This window comes from Octopus bimaculoides, chromosome 10, assembly GCF_046866305.1.
Source record: "Octopus bimaculoides isolate indiv1 chromosome 10, ASM4686630v1, whole genome shotgun sequence".
In the NCBI taxonomy this organism is placed as follows: Eukaryota; Metazoa; Mollusca; class Cephalopoda; order Octopoda; family Octopodidae; genus Octopus; species Octopus bimaculoides.
In genome coordinates, this window is record NC_142937.1 from 80,365,601 (window position 1) to 80,380,125 (window position 14,525).

Sequence of the window (14,525 nt, forward strand, 5' to 3'; positions counted from 1 at the left end):
GATTCTTGGACAATGGAATTAAACGTAGCCGCATGTTTTGAGAGATTCTCTTCTGTTCAGCCATTTCAGTAAAATATCTCTGGAAGGTATTCAATTGCATCGGTGCCGCTGTGGCTGTGTGGTAAGAAGCTTGCTTCCCAACCACATGGTTCCAAGTTCAGTCTCATTGCGTGATACCTTGGGCAAGCATCTTCGGCTATAGCCTTTGGCCGACCAAAACCTCGTGAACTCTGTCTTTCATACTTTCCACAGTCGATAGGATAAAGTATCAGTCGATGGAATGGATAAATCCTGTCTCTCTAAAATTCCTGGCCTTGTACCAAACTTTGGAACATCATTTCTCCATAAATTCTCCGGGTTTTTTTTTTCGTTCTTTTGCCATTTGTCTATATTTTCGAATGCATATCTTTCTTGCACTCAAAAGTTAACACGCAAGAGAACTACTTCATTGTTATATTTCCGATCTCTTCCCTATAACCCCTCCCCCGATTCAACCAAACCATTAAATATCAAGACTACCTGTCTTAATTACTATCGTTGAGTGATATGTTCCCCATGCACACCACCATCACCCATTCCATTGCCGATTGGTGTTTTATTTTCAAAATTCTACCAGTAATAAACACCACTGCAATAATTTTCTTTATATATTACTATATGCAGCTAACTCTGTGTGTGTGTGTGTGTGTGTGTGTGTGTGTGTGTGTGTGTGTGTGTGTGTGTGTGTGTGTGTGTGTGTGTGTGTGCGTGCGTATGTGTGTGTATATATATGATGATGTGAGTTTATCTATGGTTTCTTTTACTCTTTTTAAGTGAGAATTAATTTTGACCGGTCACCTGCTTGGTCGCAAAGTTGTGAAGAAAAGCATCTGGCTTTGTTCGTCATCCTTTAAATACAAATGCTTGTATATATATGTGTATATATAGATGTGTGTGTGTATGCATGTGCGGAAGTATATATAATATATATGTATGTATATATTTATGTACTCTCTTTACTCTTTTACTCTTATGTATATTTATGTATATTTATATGTATATATATATATATATATATATATATATATATATATATATATATATATATATATATATATATATATATGTATGTATGTATGTATGTATGTATGTATGTATGCATTTATGCATGTAGATATGTATGAAAACATAGATAAATACATTTATCTACAATTATTTGTATTTATATTAAAAGAAATGTTAGAAACTTAGGAAAAGATTTTGACAAAAATTTACCAATTCCACAGCGAAATATAAAAGATATATTTTGTATTCTCATCACAATTGCAGAGAAACTAAAGTCAGGTTGAAAGGGAAAATAAATACAGTTTTGGAGAAGGATCCAAAGAAAGAATAGGCTTTTCAGTGTTAGCTGGCTTTTAGGAAGTCAGAATCCAGCAGTATGCAGAACTAACTCAATAATCTCCATTGTCAAAGAACCGTTTCTATCAGGAGTGTGGAATTTATTCAATTGAATCTTCAGAAACTTTACATCTAAGACGCTAAATTATCTGTCACAAGGCATGAGTGTCTAACAACTCAAAGAACCTTCTCGAGAATTGCCTTACGATATTCTTGCCACAGTGTCAAAAGGTTTTTGGAAATAGACTGCAGTTTGTTGAAGTAAAATAATTCGGAGTTCGCAGAAAGGGCTTAAACTTTGAGACAAATTCTTCAATATGTTGTTGCAGATATTTGGTCAATCAACTTTATATACACTAGCGGGTCATAAATAAGTTAAACTATGACTGAATTTACCTCTAAAACAGATCTCATTTGTTACAGTTATTTCCAAGGTTGAACACACACATTTTTGAATATGTGAATATGAATTTACATCTAAAAGTCTGTAACGTGTAGATGTCATTGTATATGTATATATGTATATATACATATATAGTGAGAATTTACAAATAATCAAAAGACGAAGACGAGTGTGTAAACGACAAACAGATGTATTAGTTTAATGCTCGGGAAGTGAGAAAGTTTTTTACGTTTCGAGCCTACGCTCTCCGACAGAAAGAAACACAGAAATAAATAGGGAGAGAAAATAGAAAAAGGTTTAGTGGGTAGCGATCTACCATGTATATATGTATATTAATGAAAAACGTGTTGAGGCAATGCAAAATGATATACGAAAATAAATTCCACGAGTGAGAACAGAACAAAAGTTAATGTTTTATCTTGTATTTTTTTCAATATTTCGGGTCAAGACCCCTTTATTAGAAAACATGAAGAAATGGGAGATGGGATAATGTGTTATTATTGCTTGGATATTTGGTAAAGAGTAGTGACATGCGCAGGCTCGTGCTGTTATAGTACCTATTCTGCTTCATGTAGTTCTTGTCTGTCGCTTAGTGCTAGTTTCAGTTTAATAATTAGGATAGCCTTGTTGATGGGAATGTTACCTGCGTTACGTTCCGTGACTCTGACTCTGACTCTGATGAACACAGTAAAGTCCCAGTATGGCACTTCTTCGGGTGTTTATTGACTAAAACATTTGTGCGTTCGTGTTCTTTGATGCGGATGTGCGGTTTCCTGATGGTACTCCCAGTGTAGAATGCATTACATTCGCTACGACTTACTTCATATACCATGTAAGCTCTTGGGCACATTTTAAAGTTGTTTATGGAGTAATCGAACAATTTTCATTCTATTATACTGTTTGTAGTACAATTTCTGGACAGAAATTTACTCAGAAGCGCGTGTCAGACTTGTGGGTATGGGCCTCCTTATAAAGTTTGATAACTTTAGCGTTGTTTATATGCTGCTGTTAGGTGAAAGTTGGTGGGTATACATATTTAGTAAGTTCTTACTAAACAAAGGCTATCTACCATCTTGTTAGCTCTTCCAAGATTTGAACCCACAACTTTAATATCAAGAACCGAACATTTTAACCAATAGGTCACTCACTTTCGCTGTTTTTAACAACGATCCACAATTTATAAGCTACCGACTCGAGGAATAGTTAGAACAATGAGAAATACAAGACTGTAGAATTGTTCAAGGAAACGCTGCAATAGAATGACGATTCAGTCGGAATACTAACCAAATAAATCAAGTTATCAATTCAAGACGAACAATGAAAGAGGGAAATCAGGAAGTTTTTTATTGATCTACAGGAATGTTCACCGTTCAATATAACAGTATCTATTCTTCTCTCTTTAATTCGTCCATTACCGGGAAAACTTCTATGAATTCTTGTCACAAAAACGTGAGGACGGAGAATGATAAGAGAGAAAGTGATCTATGGTGAGATGCTCGGTTGAGCGGAAGACGATGTACACGGCTACAGGATTTGGTGAAACATGTGATTTTGATGAAGTATAAACCAGCCAACCATCAAGCGAAGTTTAAGGTGACTCAGTTTGAGAAAAGACCATAGTTGATGGCCGGCATCCAAGTTGTACTTCGGGAAAGAGAAGGAAATATTTATGAGTCTCAAATTAAGTTTACGGAATTAATAAAACAACTCAATGAGGATAACGAAGTAGCAACAGAAATAAAACTTAGCCACCAATCATCCCAGGTACAGTATAACACAAGTCTACCTTGGCAACTAATCACCCCAAGTACATTGCAACATAACAAGAATAAAGATCAAACGCAGTCCTCAGTATGAATGAATAATTTTTTTTTAAATGGGTGACATAATAAATTCTTCCTTCAACTCTACGTGTTTTATACGATTTACACGTTTATTTCGTCCTGTGATTCAATATGATGGTCACATTATCAGTGCTGCTGGACAAGGTTTCCACTTGGACGAAAGAACTTGGTTATTCAGCTGAAGAAGGTTTTGAGAGTAAAAAGAGACCGTTTAGAAACTACACTGTGTTTAGTTAAATAATTTACTGCAGGATTACATTATTAAATTTGAATTACGAAATTTGAATATACACGTTACCGGGCTCGTAATTCCCTCGCTGGTTCCACTGTGAGATTGTTTTCTCATATTCTATCCCATTGCATCTTGAACAAGTACTTCTACTACCAATACCTCGGATTGATCAAAGTCGCGATCTTTCAACTTCGCGGCTTTATTTTTTTAATGTGTTGGAAAGAAGACCGGTGGGTTGCATAACGGCTTTTAAAATTGCCTTCACATAAACCAACGTCATTTTTTTCCGATTACGTTGTCTTGGAGCATTTCTGTAACTTCGGCTTCATAAATAACTGAGTTTATCAAACACGTCTGATCAAGCAGGCAAGCTTCGGAGTCTCGGCAGTTACAACTGTGAGTGAAATCTTTTCTAAATTGTGTATATTCAATATTTATCTCTCACTGGATTGAGTACATATTTTTATTCTAATCTTTAATGGAACTGTAATTGACATACATACAAATATATATATATATATAAATATATATATATATATATAATTTTAGGATGAAAACTTTATAAGAATTTATTAAGTAGTTAGCGTGAAAAAACTTCATAAGGAAAAAAACCATCACTTTTTTCCATAAATATATATAAATTAATTTAATTTATATAAGGGCATTACTATACAATAATGCCTCACGCGTAGAGGGACTCTATAAGTCAAAACTACCAAAATAAGCACATTTTTACCGATCGCGAAGGAATGCAACTTTCAAAGCTAACCTCCTAAAAACTTTTAACTTAACGGTAAACCAATGGTTTCATAATTAATGCAGCAAACTATGCAGTAAACTGCATCTTTTATTCATCAGTACACGTATGGTCAAGACACATAAAAATAAACAACAATCAACATACCCTGATGTATTCAACACAGTACATAGACGATTGTTCATCCTTATATATCCATGAAAGAGGCGGGCTTTTTAAGTTACATTTCAGTACATGTGCAGTTTACTGCATAGTTTGCTGCATTAATTATGAAACCATTGGTTTACCGTTAAGTTAAAAGTATTTAGGCGGTTAGCTTTGAAAGTTGCATTCCCTCGCGATCGGTAAAAATGTGCTTATTTTGGTAGTTTTGACTTATGGAGTCCCTCTAAGCGTGAGGCATTATTGTATAGTAATGCCCTTATATAAATTATATGTATATATATATATATATATATATATATATATATATATATATATATATATATATATATATATATTTATATATATATACACACACGAAGGGTGCTGAAAAGTACCTTACTTTGAGTAAAAGAAAATACAAGAGGATCAGTTAATAATAATTTTATTAAACATATTCCCCTCTCAGATTCACACACTAATTGCAGCGATCCTTCTGTTTTTCTAAGTCCTGTAAAAGAACTTCGAAGGTTGGGCTTCCAACCAGGTCTTTCGCTATACCCTTAAAGCCGGGAACTTTTTAGCACCCCTTTGTATATATGTGTGTGAATGTGTGTGTGTGTGTGTGTGTGTGTGTGTGTGTGTGTGTGTGTGTGTGTGTGTGTGTGTGTGTGTGTGTGTAAACCTCTTTAGCGGATATATAACAAAGAAAATTTAAAATGACGAACAGACCAAATCGATTTTCAAACCTCATTGAGTTCTCATTGGAGGTGTTTACATAGATTTCACCAATTCCACAGCGATGAGCAACCAATCTGTTTGTATACTCAACAATTCCAGTAGGTACGGAGAAGTGGAGCTACTAATTCGCATACCGTACTTTATTTAATATCAAGGGACACTCAAAGTGGATCTCAGTCCACACAGTATTAAGATATTATATAATATATATAACCTCTAAGATAGACAGATAAACAGGGCAAATTTAACTAATTCTCCACAGACTGAAGCAAATTAACAACGTTAATCGATTTTCGAACCATTTGTACGTATGTGCTACTGCAGCTGCTGCAGCTGCTGCAGCTGCTGCTGTTGTTGTTGTTGTTGTTGTTGTTGTTTATTCCCCAAATAAGTAGTAAAATGAAAGATGTTACAGCTTTGGGTCATCCAGCTAATGGCGGAGCCGTCGGTCATACTAAATACGATGTTTGGACAGATTATAGCGAACATGATGAGAGAGAAAGAGATGACCTGCATTTCTAAACACTTTAAAGTAATTATATGTTTTTGTTAATGAACTTCATTAAGAAAGAAATGTCAATTGAAATGACATTTTCATATTGAAATGTTTAGTCGGAGAACGAACGACGCTAAGCAATATTTATTTATTAGAAGAGATACATAAGTGTATGAATGTTATAGTCACCGATATAGTTAAGGTAAGACAAACGGAGACTAGACTGCGTCATAGCGTAAATCATTAAATATTCCCATAAATTATGATAATCACAAATGGGATATGACCGTTACGGAAGTCTAAGTTGTGAAGGTGCTTACAGTTTTTGGTAACTAATGCGAAATACGATTTTATTCAGCAAAGGTTTGCATATTGTGTACAATGTGTGTGGGAGAATAAGAGAAAAAAAAAAGCTAGTGGATTTCATGCGCCGAACAGATCGAGTTTGTTTCCCAAAGTATGACATCTTGTAAATTGAATATCCATATTGACAGGATCACATAATACACGAGTTAGAAATAATATTTGAATAATTCTATCACAACAATATAAATGAGATACAAATATAAATGCATTCATGAAAACAGTAATAGAATATTTACAATAATAGACATAATAATACTATAATTGCTTATATTGTAAAATGTTTGTTCGTTCTTTGGGAGAATAATATTCTCCTCCAAGAAAGAAACCTCTGATCTCAATCTTGAGTTGGTATTTAATCTCTGATTGAAAACTAATTCAAATATACAATAAGATACACAACAAATTAAAAGAGCATTATCAATAATTATCAATAATATTATAACTCTTCGAAAGCGATGCATGCCAGACAAAGTGCTCAGTTGCATTCCTTACGTTCTGAGTTCAAATTCCGCCCAGGTCGACTTGGCTTTTGAGAGTCGATAAAATAAGCGCTGAATTAGCATTAGGGTGGATGTAATCGACAAGCCACCCCCCTTAACATTTCAGGCCTTGTGCCTATTGTAGAAAAGAATATTATTACTCTTTGTATTTCTGACAGCGAAATTTTGTATATTATTTGGTCACCATGGTATATTTACAGAGTTTTGTCATCAAGTTTCTTTAGATTCTTTCAAAGATGAAAATCAGAAGTTAACTGAGCCTTTTTAAATTCAAGAGCGAATTACAAATAGATAAGAAATTATACGGACATATCTGTCGTGAAGAAAAGAATAAATTATTTTTATTATCATATTGCCTGAAAATACATACAACACCATTTTCACTTCTGATATTCGATTCAAAACCAAAAATACTTCTCAATCAATAAATAAGTTCATTCCGAACCATTCCGAACCATTCCACTTCCTTTTAAATGTGGAAGAGAATTACGTTTTCTTTTCATCAAGTTGACTTCTGTGTGAGATTTATCTATTTCTTTTATATATCCACACACATCTATAGATGGGTGATAGACGTACGTTAATTGTTGCCGTTGGAGCATCTTTGATCGTTGCATGTTTGGTCGGGGTTCAAACAGTGACAGCTGAAACCACAAATACAAAAAACTGAAGATGACATTGTTCTTCACGCAACTGAATTTGAAAAGAAAACGACTGATCAAAGCTGTGACTTCTTTCGTCGAAGGTCACAGAGGTCAGGGCTTACTTGGAGGTAGAGTAACAACAACAGCAGCACCAGCAGCAACAACAACAACAGTATATCCATGCGTAAGTTGTATATATAAATGCATTGACCCGACACACTAAGGTGTAAACGTTGCGAGTTATATGTAGAAGCATGTGGCTTAGTGGTTAGGTCATTCGGTTCACAATCGTAGGATCATGAGTTCGATTCCTGGCGGCGAGTTGTGTCCTTGAGCAAGGCACTTTATTTCACATTGCTCCAGTCCACTCAGCTAGTAAAAATGAGTAGTACCTGAATTTCAAAGGGCCAGCCTTGTCACACTCTGTGTCACGCTGAATCTCACCCGAGAACTACGTTAAGGGTACACGTGTCTGTGGAGTACTCAGTCACTTACTTGTTAATTTCATGAGCAGGTTGTTCCATCGGTTAAATCAACTGGAACACTCGTCGTTGTAACTGACGGAGTATCAAATGTTTTTATAATTTCTCCCAGCACATGACTGAAAGATTATCGATGATCATCAATAATCCGCTAGCGCTAGCCAGGTTATTCCATTCGCATCCCAAATAAAGTCATCCGATTTCAGTTCCATCTTTGCGACCAGAAACAACTCAAAGGACCAAAATAGGAATCAAATGATAAAATTTTATTTTAAACTATTTGGTCACGTGGAAGGTTCCTTGCTTTAATTTTTTTGTTTTAATTTTTTTGTGTGTGTGTCTTTTGGTGCATAAATGTATTAATCTGTTAAAGGTATCAATCATGTCTTCGATTTTTCCTTAGTTAAGGTTGTTTACGGCGTAACACTCGAACACACAACGCCGTGAGAAGCGGGACAATATTATTAATATTAAAATATTTTAACTACTAGATCAAGTCCTTAAAATCAATACAGGTAATCGATAATTTCGTTTCTTGGGTTCTTTCTCACCCAAAACATTGAAGTTCAGCCATCTCACTATGTAGAACAATTAGCTTTTTATTTCACCCTCCAAGCTGTTAACTCCTCCGATTCTTACCTACATCGGCTTAAACTACGCCATTCTTTCTGTTGTGAAAATAGAGACAAACACTGAGCGCTTGATTTTTCTCTGTAATCACATCATCAGAATCTTTATCTGGAATACAATCCAAACAATCGTTGTTTTAGCAGCCGTCTCACTCCCTGACCCCGCCTCTCTCTCTCTCTCTCTCTCTATCTCTCTCTCTCTCTCTCTCTCTCTCCTCTCTTTCACTCTCTCCTCTCTCTCACTCACTCCTCTCACCCTCTCTCTCTCTCTCTCTCTCTCTCTCTCTCTCTCTCTCTCTCTCTCTCCCTCTCTCTCTCTCTCTCTCTCCCATTTAATATTCCCAAGATTTCTCATAATCTTACTTTTTATTACATTTCCATACCATCCAAACTTCCAGAAACATTTAATCTCTCCTCTGATTCCTTCTTCAATCAATATTTGTTAATAGTTCAATATATTATATTATTCCCAATAAACACCGCTACAAACCATAAATTACTCCATACTTATTCGTTCGCTAAACTTCCTCGCATTTTTGGTTAATAATTTCTATGGCTTTTTTTAACATTCTTTTACCATTTTAGATCTACAAGTTTATTCTCCCCAATGTTTTTAACTCGGATTCCATTATTAATGGAGCTCATTATTATTATTATTATTATTATTATTATTATTATTATTATTATTATTATTATTATTATTATTATCATTATCATTATTATTATTATTATTATTATTATTATTATTATTATTATTATTATTATTAAGGCGGTGAGCTGGTAGAGTCGTTAGAACGCCGGGCAAAATGCTTAGCGGCATTTCGTCTGTCGCTACACTCTGAGTTCAAATTTTGCCGAAGTAGATTTTGCCTTTCATCCATTTGGGGTCGATAAGTTAAGTCTCAGTGAAACACTGGGGTCGATGTAATCGACTAGTCCCCTTTCCTCAAATTTCAGGCCTTGTGCCTTTAGTAGAAAGGATTATTATTATTATTTTACTACTACTACTACTACTACTACTACTACTACTACCACTACTACTGCTGCTGCTGCTACCACCGCTGCTGCTGCCACTGCTACTGCCACTGCTACTCCTACTACTGCTACTGCTGTTGCTACTACCACTATTGCTACTACTACTGCTGCTACTACTGGTACTGCTGTTGTTGCTGCTGCCACTACTACTACTATTACCACTGCCGCTGTTGCTGCTGATAGTGATATTGCTGCTGCTACAACTACTGGTGGTAGTGGTGGTGGTGCTGCTGCTAATGATGATAAACGCGGCCCCTATATGAAGATTAGTGGTTAGAAAAAATAAAAATCAAATAATAAAGGAAGGTTTATGGAAATGCACCAACTGCTGCTGCAAATAAAATAAAATTAATTGCAAAGACAAAAGTAGAAACGCACGCATCAATGGTTACGAAGCTCAGGGCTAAAAGCAGAGAGTGAAGGTTTCATATTGGCTGCTCAAGACCAAAGCTTATTAACCCGGAACTACCAAGCCAATGTGATAAAAAATGCCGATTCTGTAACGATGAGATTGAAACTATAGACCAACTAATCTCAGGGTGTAGAGTCTTGGCACCTGTAGAATATAAAGCAAGACATGACAGAGTTGGCCAGTATTTACACTGGACAATATGTCGGCATTATAAAATCAAAACCGCTGACATTTTAGATCTGTACGTTTTTTGGTTGCTAATGTTGCAGCGTTGGTTAAAAATAGTGTTGGAGCAACAATACAAAAACAAGATGAAGGTTCGAGAACGGATTGCAAAATATTCAGAATACTATCGACGGGAAATAAGGGGAAATTTCTCCTTGAAACATCGATGATAATTGTGAGTTTTAAATAAAAATAAATGAAAAAAGAATCCGAGGGGAAAATGAGAAGAATATGGAAACAAAGAACATTTGGAATTGTTTGACAACAATCACTTTAAGACACGCACGCACGCACACACACACACACACACACACACACACACACACACACACACACACACATAAATATTATTATTATTTTCATTGTTTTTTTTTTCTTCCTTCAAATTTTCTTCCATTTCTCGCCGAGTGTTTTCCATACACCTAGGGCAGAGAAACTCATTGTATGCATTCCCAGTTTACGCACGCAAATTCACAGGTAAAATATGTATTTTTAAAACAATCAATAAATAAAGAAATTCATGGGTGGATGTTGTTTTCACAGCGATAATGCTCTTCTCAGTACATGAGTCATTCTAGTTAGCACGATTTTTTTGCACTTCCTGTAGGTAATGCATACAACGAGCTTCTCTGCCCTAGGTGTACGGAAAACACTCGGCGAGAAATGGAAGAAAATTTGAAGGAAGAAAAAAAAACAATGAAAATAATAATAATATTTGTGTGTGTGTGTGTGTGTGTGTGTGTGTGTGTGTGTGTGTGTGTGTGTGTGTGTGTGTGTGTGTGTGTGTGTGTGTGTGTCTGTCTGTCTGTGTGCGCGTGTGTGTGCGTGCGTGTCTTAAAGTGATTGCTGTCAAACAATTCCAAATGTTCTTTGTTTCCATTATTCTTCTCATTTTCACCTCGGATTCTTTTTTCATTTATTTTTATTTAAAACTCACAATTATCATCGATGTTTCAAGGAGAAATTTCCCCTTATTTCCCATCGATAGTATTCTGAATATTTTGCAATCCGTTCTCGAACCTTCATCTTGTTTTTGTATTGTTGCTCCAACACTATTTTTAACCAACGCTGCAACATTAGCAACCAAAAAGCGTACAGAAGTAATGAAAGAGAAGAGTTTTAGGAGACTGTGTGTGAGATTTGAAGCAGAATGTAACGCATCATTTGCAACTGGGTAGATGATGCTTTACATTCAAGTAATTCAACTTCTGGAACTCAGACCGAAACTCAGGAACTCATTGCCTTACACTAAGAAGCAATAGTCAATCGTATTTGTAAATCCAAGCGGATTAGATCCCAACATAGTCAGGTTTACTACTCCATACACACTCCTCTATATCACATAAGCAAGAGATTTTCGTGGATATATCTTCTGGGAATCGCTCGGTTGTGTGGTCGGGAGCGAAGACCTTAGGAAAAACCCAAAACCACTTCTTTACTATAACTTATTTATTCTATGTCAATGGGTCCTTTCAGAAGGTTACCCCACATTTGACGACCCTCAACAACCTTCCGTCCATTCTCACTTAACTAGTTTACAAATTAAATCGTTGTTGTTTTTCCGAATCAAAAGTGTGGCCCATCCCTATGAATTGTATTTAAGTTAAACAGGAAAATCACAAACTTGTGGCTTATGAGGCCGAAATTGTGTACACCTTACGCTATACTTATCGGCTGAGTTAACAGGTATTATTAGCCCACATACGATCTGGATGACCTGATATAGTTAGTTTGTTTAAGTCCAATGTGAGACATGTTAAACGGCTGCATGTGGTTTCCTGGGGATTTGACTGCTATTTCTTGAGGGCTTACAACTGAAAGAACCAGTAGTCATAAGGTGAACGTTGTATGACAGATACTCCACTGTAGACCATTTATGGAGTGGCCTATTACACTAGAGGCTGTGTAAGAGGCAGGCTTCACATATTACGTGACTTGAGGAACCCTGTTAAGTGTTACAGTCGCTATTAAACTGTCCACATTGTCAGGTTTTTAAGATGTTTGACGTAGAAGAGAGTTGAAGAGGGGGGAGAGAGTGAGAAGGGGGTTTGAATACGCAGACGATGGGGTGGGGGTAGGGCATAACGATGAGAAAGAATGAACGAATTGGGGGAAGAAAGAAGTAAATAAATAATAAAAGCAGGACGTAGTAAAAGAGAGAAAATGAAGAAAAGGCAAAAAATAAAACAAGTGGTGGGGAGGAGAGCGATGAAAAGAAAGAAAGGAAAAGAAAGAAAGAAAGAAAGAAAGAAAGAAAGAAAGAAAGAAAGAAAGAAAGAAAGAAAGAAAGGAAAAAAGAAAGAAAGAAAGAAAGAAAGAAGACTGAGGAGTATGAAAAGAAAGCAACGAAATAAGAGAAAAAGAGAAAGAAAAATTCAGAGCCCGATAAAGAGAGGGAGTGATATAGAAAGAAAGAAAGAAAGAAAGAAAGAAAGAAAGAAAGAAAGAAAGAAAGAAAGAGAGGATGTAAGAATGTGAGAAAGAGAGTGGGGGGAACAGAAAGAAGGAGAAGAGAGAGAGAGAGTAAGAAAATAGGATGAGATGTATAGAAAGAAAGAAAAGGGAGGAGAGGAGGAGAAGGAGGAGGATAAAGCATAGATAGATAGAGACAGACAGACAGACAGGCAGACAGATAGCTAGATGACATAATCAAAAGAAGAGAAGGGAGGAAATGGGAAATAAATTCCAAACCCGAATCTAGGACTGGGGTTAATATAATTGAGTCCACCTTTCATGGTGGTGCCCCAGCATGGCCATGGGCTAATGGCCGAAAAAATAAAACAAATACGTTATATAGGAAAGAGAACGAAATGAAAGAGTAGAGAACGAAATGAAAGAGAAGAGAAGGAAAGAGTATGAAATGAAAGAGTAGAGAACGAAATGAAAGAGTAGAGAACGAAATGAAAGAGAAGAGAAGGAAAGAGTATGAAATGAAAGAGAAGAGAAGGAAAGAGTATGAAATGAAAGAGTAGAGAACGAAATGAAAGAGAAGAGAAGGAAAGAGTATGAAATGAAAGAGAAGAGAAGGAAAGAGAACGAAATGAAAGAGTAGAGAACGAAATGAAAGAGTAGAGAACGAAATGAAAGAGTAGAGAACGAAATGAAAGAGTAGAGAAGGAAAGAGTATGAAATGAAAGAGAAGAGAAGGAAAGAGTATGAAATGGAAGAGAAGAGAAGGAAAGAGTATGAAATGAAAGAGAAGAGAAGGAAAGAGTATGAAATGAAAGAGAAGAGAAGGAAAGAGTATGAAATGAAAGAGTAGAGAACGAAATGAAAGAGAAGAGAAGGAAATGAAAGAGAAGAGAAGGAAAGAGTATGAAATGAAAGAGAAGAGAAGGAAAGAGAACCAAATGAAAGAGAAGAGAAGGAAAGAGTATGAAATGAAAGAGAAGAGAAGGAAAGAGAACGAAATGAAAGAGAAGAGAAGGAAAGAGTAGGAAATGAAAGAGAAGAGAAGGAAAGAGTATGAAATGGAAGAGAAGAGAAGGAAAGAGTATGAAATGAAAGAGAAGAGAAGGAAAGAGTATGAAATGAGAGAAGAGAAGGAAAGAGTATGAAATGAAAGAGTATGAAATGAAAGAGAAGAGAAGGAAAGAGTATGAAATGAAAGAGAAGAGAAGGAAAGAGTATGAAATGAAAGAGAAGAGAAGGAAAGAGTATGAAATGAAAGAGAAGAGAAGGAAAGAGTATGAAATGAAAGAGAAGAGAAGGAAAGAGTATGAAATGAAAGAGAAGAGAAGGAAAGAGAACGAAATGAAAGAGAAGAGAAGGAAAGAGTATGAAATGAAAGAGAAGAGAAGGAAAGAGAACGAAATGAAAGAGAAGAGAAGGAAAGAGTATGAAATGAAAGAGAAGAGAAGGAAAGAGAACGAAATGAAAGAGAAGAGAAGGAAAGAGTATGAAATGAAAGAGAAGAGAAGGAAAGAGAACGAAATGAAAGAGAAGAGAAGGAAAGAGTAGGAAATGAAAGAGAAGAGAAGGAAAGAGTATGAAATGGAAGAGAAGAGAAGGAAAGAGTATGAAATGAAAGAGAAGAGAAGGAAAGAGTATGAAATGAGAGAAGAGAAGGAAAGAGTATGAAATGAAAGAGTATGAAATGAAAGAGAAGAGAAGGAAAGAGTATGAAATGAAAGAGAAGAGAAGGAAAGAGTATGAAATGAAAGAGAAGAGAAGGAAAGAGTATGAAATGAAAGAGAAGAGAAGGAAAGAGTATGAAATGAAAGAGAAGAGAAGGAAAG